Genomic DNA, 9050 nt, shown 5'->3' with positions numbered 1-9050 from the left:
TTGAACACTTTTACAAGGGCCGTCTCCGTGCTGTGGTGAGCACGAAAACCAGACTGGAAGGAGTTAGGAATTTATTTAATTGTTTAAAAACTGCTTTTTCAATAATTTTGCTGATGAATGGGAGGTTGGAGATCAGCCTGTAATTCTGTAGTAGTGATTTGTCTAGATTGTTCTTTTTTATCAGTGGTTTGATAACTGCTGTTTTCAAAGCCTGGGGGAAAACACCTGAAGAGAGCGATGAGTTCAATATTTGGATCAGATCATTAGCAATAACAGGTTGATTGTTTGAAAACAAAGAAGGCCAAGCCTTTGTAACTATTATTTAGTCTGCTCTTTATGATCAGTTTTTTGTTCAACTTATCTTGGCAAAAGTAAGAAAAGGATGAATTAAATTGGTCATGTGCAAGTCCCTTGAGGCTTCTGCATGTTGGTGTTCCCGCTAAATCCTGAATATGCCCGATTTGGTTGTCTTGGCCTTTTTATCGCAGCCTGTGGGGTTTTCCCTGACTGGGAATGAGAATACAACCTGTTGAATGTGACAGGTAGCCAATCAGAAAGCGTGGTGACGTAAGAACAGAGAGGAATCCCAAACAGCTTACATATCGCGCAACTGAGAGTCCGGTGGACATCGGAGGTGATATGTGGAAATGTTTATTATTATATGTAAAGGTCATTATTGTTTATTTTATGTTTATTCAGTTAAAAATGTTAACTATGAAAAAACAGTCACCTTCAAATCATAGTGGAGCAAAAAGAGCGGCTGCTCCCTCCGTCTTTTATCCACCGTCTTTTCTTTTTGTTACGTCTTTTATCTCTTAAAATGACTCCACAAACTATCACTATTGCTTCTACATCGTCATCTGTGTTTGGTTATTCTAAATTCATGTATGCTATGTTGGGGGTTTTACTGGATTATCCTCTGGAATCGGGATGTTGGTGAGTGGAATCGGTTCTTGTGTGGTGTGTTGCTTCTGCCGTGTGGCTGGAGACATGGACTGATTTAACCTGTTGTACTTTTATCAGCTCTGTGGTCACAGAGGTTTGGAGAATCGGCCGACAATTCTTAAATCTTGCTGTCTAAACCAGACTTAAAACTCACAAGCTCTACTCATCTCCTCTCGACCACTGCCCAAACGCTCTCTGACTCTGGTCGCTATGGTAACATTTACATATCCCTTCACAAAGACGAACATTTTACTTTCGTGAAAATTTTAACTCACGATAATGACTAATGGGAGCCCTGAGCTTGTTTCTCTGCAATGAGACGGTCCCATCTGGGAGTGATGGGAGACAATAACACCCGAAGTGTTGCTTATATTCACAGCGTGCTCAGTCTCTACTTGGCGAAGCAGTTTGAAGCCTCATTGCCTCATTAGCAGCCGGTTGCCACATGTTACGCAGAGCGGGATAGTAATGTGAGACTCACCTGCCGGTCCGGGATAAATCCATTCTCCTGTCTCTCCCCTGGACCTTTTCCCCTTCGCAAAGAAACTTTCCAAAGACATCTGATCCATTTCTTACTCATTTTGCTGCTTGTAGGCTCAGTGTTGACGCGCAAGTAACCGAGAGAATCCGGTTAAAGGATTTTCAAAATAAAAGATCCTCCAGTTTCAAATAATACATAAAATAGAAATATTTAATCATTTCTTGTGTGGCCCGGTACCAATTGGTCCATGGTCCGGTACCGGTCCGCGGCCCAGGGGTTGGGGACCACTGTTCTAGACAACAACAGTAATGCAAAAATGGTGAATACTGCTGGCATGAGAGAGTTTGAGACTTCTTCTTAAGCAGCAGGGCACAAAGTGCCTAAATTACAGCCCACTTCTTTGATTAAGCAAAGAATAAATCCAGCATTGTCTTAAGTGTCCAATTATCAGCTATCAGTCGGACATAACAACATGACACTCCTCTGCTTTCTGTGACCGGACCTTTGACTAGTGGCCTGTAGGAATCTTCCTTAACAATATCATCCTCTACTTCCTTTTACTGTGTTGACCTCCTTCGGCCCTCCTCTTCCCCTCTCCGAGCACTCTCCCTCTACCTCCCTCTCTGAGTCTGACTGGATTGCTTCAACAGAAATCAGTGGGCAAAGCTCACAAATTGAGCTCCATTGACCTGAAATTGATCTCTGATACTTTGAACCTCTCTGTCTTTGAAACAATCCACCCCACTGGGACGGATTCCTGTCAGTCCCACTCTTTCATCTGTCTTCTTGTTGATTCTTAGTCAAACATTGAGGGGTTTTTCCTGTATGTTTTACATCCAGTATATCCTCACTACCCACTTCAAGCACGTCTGTTTGACTGCTTAGCACAAGTAGTGAATCAACTAATCACAGGGCAGCAACTCTGTAGATTTGGATATTTTGATGTGAAGACCTGTTGAAATTCAAACAGAATCAGAGTCAGAATAGAGATAAAATGATTGTTGGTACCAGACAGGTTGGTTTGAGTACCAACTGAGTTCAAAGAATTATGGGCAGACTAGTTCAGAATCTTAGAAAAGCTATCAAACCTTGAAGCAGATGGTCTATAGCAGGGGTGTCCAAAGTCGGTCCTCGAGGGCCGGCATCGTGCATGTTTTAGATCTCTCCGAAGAGGTAGTATCAGCCTTTTCAGTTTGTCAATATTCCTCTTAGGCCTTCTAACGAGGAATCATTTGATCCAGGTGCGTTAAACCAGGGAGAGAACTAAAACATGCAAGATGCCGGCCCTTGAGAACCGACTTTGTGCACCCCTGGTCTATAGCAACAAAAGGATAACGTTCACACAGGGTCACCAAAATTACAAAGACAGGTCTCATGGTCCTATGGAAAAGGAGTGTGTCCATTCTGCCTTAAACCAACAGTTCAGATGAACAGTGGGGTTTGGGTCCTCCATATCCTTTGGCACACCAAACACTCTAAGGAATGTTTGTCAAGTTGTTGAATCTATGCAAGGTAACCAAATACAGCCTAACTCTTCTTAGTGATGTCTTCTTATGAACATCAGTCAGTGCCAACAAAGACTTCCGTGCACTATTCATGAAAATCAGCCTAGTTTTCTAGCATATTACTTGTGAACATTGAGGACTTTCCCATCGTCTGTCGTGTTTTCGGATCTTTTTCAGTGTAACATCTGCCATAGTATAACTTACCGCCTGTGTGTAGATCATACTCATGCTTTCATGCCTTGTGTGTTGATTCAGGGTGATCACACACTCTTTGATGTTTTCAACTTCAGGATGACCTGGCTGCAGCCAAAGTTAGCAAGCTGGCTCCTCCCGCCACAGATGCTTCCCAGATGCAGACCTATTTTTCCTGCAACAGATCTACGCCAACCATGTTCCCTCGATAATGGCCCCATTAGTTTCTCAGGAATGTTTTGGGGTTTCCACATGGTGGTCGGGGGGTTCTTAATGATGCATCAACTCACCTGACAAAACAATCACATTTAATGTGTGTGGTCACCAAGGTAGCAAATGAGCACTTACACTCACCTGCAGCATAATTTGATTATGTATGACCAATTTAGTTTTGCAAATGGAGATGTGTGTGTTCAGCTGGAAAAATCTACACAATTATAATGGCAATTAGTCAAAGGTGGAAACCATTTTAAAGTAGAAATATTCACATTAGGGCGCTTATATATTCTACCACTAGTAACATTCATGCATGTTTTTACTGAAAGAGTCAGTGTTGGAAACCTTTCAGTTTGTGTGCATAGTCATAACAGATGAATGTTTACTTCTAGATTTAGTGATGCACAATTGGTGCATAGCAATAAAAATAGTAGACATAATCAGAGCACATAAAGCTAGATCAGGAAGACAAGAAAGACATTAAAATACTAATAGTTAAATTTAACCATCACATAAAGAAACGTTACAATTTAATGACTAAAAAGGATGATATTTCCTTTAACTTTCTTTACATTGAAGAATCTATACAGATCTATACAAGTGTAGATCTGAGCACACAGTGAGAGAAAGTTCTTTTGACTCTGTTTATGGCCTTTAACCTCATTTGAGTAGTAATCTCTAATCTCTAATTTTGCATGTTTTGACCAAAAACAATGGCTTTGACTTTTCAGCAAAATGTATTGAAGAAGTTCTCATCCATTCACTCATGCTTGCAATAGAGCTTTGGAGCTGATGTCACAGCGTATGACGTTTACGTCGCTCGGCGCCATGTTTGCAGCCCACAGACCAAAACAAACTAGTCAGAACACCGGTGTTTTCATTGTATTACCGACCACAGCTAAGTTGTTTTGTAAATTGGATACTGGACATTCGCCCTCCGTGGAGTAAGGGACGTTCAGCTCAAGGTTGATCCGATTTATGAACGCTAATTTCAGCCAGCTGTTCTCTATCGATGCCTCCTGAAGCGCTCGGAGCAGGACCGTTCAGAGACCACTAAAGGGGCAGGTGCTCAAAAAAAAAAAAAAAGGGCACATCTAACTGCATTCTAGGACAGAATATTAACAAAGCCACACAGCTTTCAGAGTTTAATAAACAATGATAACAAAATTGTGAGATATTCAATCAAAGCTAAGGAAAATCTCTATATAAAGCATACAACTATGCATATGTAAGTATGTTCAGCTTAAAAAATGACGTAAAGGCGAAGCAGACATCAAGAGATCTACAGTGACTGGACAGTTTGTATGGAGGTTTATATAGATTTAGTGGCTTTTATTTAAATAAACAGAAAAAAACCCCAAATCCTTACAATAAGAAACCAAGGGAAAGAGTAAAAGAAGAAAAATAATCTAATGTTGATCTAATCTAATCTAGATAAATCTGCTCTGGGATGCTAAATAGGTATAAGTGTGTATTATCAGGAACTAAAGGCTCCTGTTCTGGAAGATTTTTTTTCTGGATTCTATGTTTGTTATAATCCCTTTTCTGGGTTGCAGTAATAGGAGTCTCTCTGCATAATAATCAGAAAAGCAATTTAAAAAGAATAATATTGGTCTAAATCAGTGTTTCACAACCCTGGTCCTCACCGCCCCTCTGTCCTACATGTTTTAGGTATTTCCCTTCTGCCATACACCTGAATTGTATCTCTTGGTGATTAACAGGCTTCTGTAGTACTTGAAGGTCATGCAATCATTTGAATCAGCTGTTCTGGAATAGAGGCACATCTAAAACATGCAGAGCAGGGGGGTGATGAGGACCAGGGCTGAGAAACACTAGTCTAAATAGTGAGTACTCCACAGTTTCTAAAAATAAGCTAAAGAGTGATTTTAAGTAATGAGTACTCCACAATTTCTAAAATTGTGGAGTAAACTGGTATAATCTACAAAGTATAGTATTGGTCTAAATAGTGAGTCTCTGGATTCTAAGTTTGTTCTAATTCATTTTCTGGGTTAATAGTAAGTACTCCACAGATTCTAACAAGTAATAGAAGGAGGAAATAACACATTAGGGAAGTATAAAAATAGCAACATTCAGACAAAACAAAGACATTAGTGAAAGGTGGTGACATCAAGGAGTGTATGTGTTTGTGTATTGCATTTATATGGCCATGATTCATTTAGCTCAGTCTCCCGGCAAAAGTTCGATATGATGGTGTCCTTGGGAACGCCCAGCTCCACAGTCACATGGATGATAAGAGGAGGGGGTGAGGTGTAAAGGAGAGTTATGTTTATATCTTCGAGGAGATTTGAAATATGCATCCCTTCCAAGGCAACGCGGGGAAAGCCTATTCAGATACAGAGTGTTTTAGGTTGGGTAGATTTTAAATTTCAATCTAATTTAAAATCTCACCCATACAACTCAGTTCATCCCATTTATTCAAATCAGTGTTGCCGTTCCACTGAGCCGAAGCTAGCAACTTCTCCAAGATCGATTCCATCCCACTAGTGAGTATTAGAGTCCTCAGCTGGGCTGCTAGTCTCAGCGAGACTCGCATCCAACTTGCATCACTGTCCCACAGCATAAGAATCTGAGTGTTCGCTAGTTCGGTCAAATCTGTCACAAATATGCCAGGTATCTTCTTGCTCCAAACAGCATAAATCCTGTTATCATGAATAAATCCAGGGTGTATCCTGTCAGGTATGTCCTGCAGGACAAGAGGGTTCTCCTGTGCCAGGTATCCTTGTTGAGAAGATTTGATCAGTTGCATTCAGAGATCGGTTGACCAGATCTATAGTTTCTAGATTTGGAAGATGTGCAAAAAAGGTTACAAAAATAGAGCAAGCAGGGACAAAACAAAGACATTAGTGAAGCTCGCTTCCTGCTTCTAAAGCAGGAAGCGAGCAGAGGAAAAAAGCGTCCGCCTTCACCGAGTGCTAGAGGAAACAAAAAAGTGTCGCAAAAGGCCTGAACATTTAGTCGCCTTGTTTTCCTTCCAAATAGAAAATCAATTTCCTTTACAGACAACAAGTCATGCATTTAATATTTCTAACGCCTTTCTGGAAGATGGCGAAGGAAGTGTTTGCAATAAAGCTGTCACTTTTTGGTCATAATGAAAATAAACTTAATGTATTCTGACCTTTATTAAAACCAGGGCTGTCACAACAGTTGCTGGTGAGAAAGAGCTTAAAGTGAATCATAGAGTTGCAGAACTGCAGCAGCAGGCCAATCTGCTGCCCTTCGTGTTTTAGGATGAACAGAGTTGGCTGCCAACCTCAGCTGTACGGCTCACTGTAAGAACTTTGTAAAACATTTCTGTCCAAATGTGCACACATGCACAAACACACTGCTGTCTGTAATCCAGTTTCCCCTATCTACTATGTAAGAAAAAATCCAAGGAAGCACTTGAGTGTGAAATGCTGAAAACATCCTGGATCCAAACCATGTCAAGAGTTGAGCAGATTTGAGTGTTTGCTCATTTGGCTCCTGCAAACCAGCAGACCATCAGTGCCATCACCATAGCAACGGGTCTGCAACAGCACTAAACCACAATACCATCTGCACACTTTCTAAAGTAATACAAGTAAAGTCATTTCCACATTTGTTTGCTATTTCAGCCATATTGAAGTTTGGAATTTCCTTAACTTTTATAATCTGTATGTAAGATTATATACAATCTGTTCATGTTCATGTTGTACATCTTTGTTGCACACAAAAATGTGCAACATGATGTATTTAAAGCATAAAAGCTAATATTTCTATCACTCATTAAAAATGTAGGTGATTAAAATCAGTTACAATAAATAATGTCAGTAGCATACAGTTGAACCCAGAGGTTTGCAGACACTGAATAAAAATACAGATTTTGTTCTCGCTGTCTGAAGTTAGACCAATCATCTCTTGTCTTTGGTCACTTATGTTGTTTTCACACCTGATGGTCCAGAACACTCAGTTTGATTTGAATCCAAATTGCATCATTTGCTAAGTTTTCAGTTGCTGTGGTTTGGTTTCTCACTGCACTGAGTCAAACAAACAAAACCCTTTTTAAAAATTCTTCTCACATGTTTGGCTTCTTTCTTGCTGAGTGGCCTTTCAACCCATGTTGGTACAGGACATGTTTCACAAGCTGTTTGGATTTTGGCCTGTGGTTATTTACACATTCCAGACCAAAATACGTCCATCTGTAGGATGAAGAACCCGTTTCCTTCATAACCGATATGATGGTTGGACATTCCCTTCATGTCTATACTTACACATAATTGTTTTGACGACTTTCAAGTTTGGGATTTTGGTCCGCATTGCCAAGGGTTTGCGCTCCACTAGCGTAAAGGCTACAAGTTCCTTAGCAGAGCACTGAGTGTAAAATGAAGAATATTTTAACCAGCGTTTCTTTTTTTTCCTGTGGTTTCAGGCATCGCCATAGCAAGCGCTCTGGTGGACACACCTCGGCAGCGAGTGGTGGACTCTAAAGAAAGCGGCCTCAGTCTGAAACACCGCAAACACATCGTTCACCACCAGGGGACCTGTGCATGAACGATGTGAGGGGTTAACTCTGGTTGACGTTTGGATGACCTGCTCCAGAATATTGATCAGAAAGGTGAAGATGGACAGCAACTCATGGATTCTGTGGGGTTAAAGGTCATTTTCCTGTTTTCCCTGTTTTTGTTGCATCTTTTTATGCAAGAAAGGCTGTTTTTCAATCTGTGAACCAAACTAAATATCTCAACAGCGCCAATTAAATGGTTAATACCGTTATTCAATGGCAAGCTGATGTTAAACCAGTGTGAGGAGTTTTAACAGTTGCTGTCACTGAAGGACTGCAACTATTTGATTTGACGGTTTAATGGTTAATAGTGAAACATTTCTTTTTCCTGCACCATTTGAACTTGTAGATTTTGATATATGCTCAGGTCCTCTGTGATCGGGAGGTTCTATCTGAATGCACTGAAATGCTTCATCCATACTTTTATGCAAACATGATGACACATAACCGGACGTTTCTCTCAAAAAGACCACTAATTCACATGACTATTTGTTAAACACTGTGAAGCAACATAATCCAACTTTCCTCTTTTTTTGTTTGATTGCAACATATCAAAACATGAACTATTTATTAATCATGCAAAATTAATGTAAACCATTGAGCAGGTTTTACAAATGCACTTTTTTTACTTGCAGCTGATTTTATGGAATCTGTACAGTTTTACCTTTTATGCTTGAATCCTATCAACTTAGTGAATAAACGTGAAAATCACAGCAGGATTTGTATGATGTCAGACTTTTCTCTCTCTATGAAGCTTCTTCAATGTGTAAAGTAACTTGTACACTGCAGAAATTACTGTAAAGCTACAATGCGATTTGATACACCCGTATTGTCCGTCTGTAATTTTGCACCAGATCGCTGGCTTAATGAATGGTAGTTCACAAAACTGTTTTTGTTCATCTGAGCAAAAACAAAATTCTGTACAAATAAAACCTTTTGATGCATCTTTGTATCAGGCTTGGGTGTTCTGTGTGCATCTCAATCTTTTTGACAGCCATGGTGAAAAATGGTAAACTCACCTTGGAACAGGAGGAACTAAAACGAAACACTACAGGATACCGAGTTCAAAAGAACGAGAGACCAGATGTTCATAAGAACTGAAATAAAACTCAAATAAGAAAACACAAATAAAAGTTTCACAGACTACAAAGACTAATCAGAGGAAATAAAC

General features: G+C 40.0%; 1 long non-coding RNA gene across 1 annotated transcript in view; it reads left to right on the top strand.

Moving 5' to 3' along the window:
* The window catches only part of LOC103154265 (uncharacterized), a 27237-nt gene extending 18408 nt beyond the window's left edge, over window positions 1-8829 (top strand). Inside the window, exon 2 of the long non-coding RNA XR_477900.2 lies at window positions 7748-8829. This is a non-coding gene — a long non-coding RNA (uncharacterized LOC103154265). The remainder of the gene's footprint in view (window positions 1-7747) is intronic.
* Window positions 8830-9050: the final 221 nt, after the last annotated feature.

The sequence above is a fragment of the Poecilia formosa genome, unplaced genomic scaffold (genome assembly GCF_000485575.1).
Source record: "Poecilia formosa unplaced genomic scaffold, Poecilia_formosa-5.1.2 Scaffold378, whole genome shotgun sequence".
NCBI classification, from domain to species: domain Eukaryota; kingdom Metazoa; phylum Chordata; class Actinopteri; order Cyprinodontiformes; family Poeciliidae; genus Poecilia; species Poecilia formosa.
The sequence above is the reverse complement of the archived record's forward strand: the minus strand, read 5'-3'. Positions and strand labels throughout refer to the sequence as shown.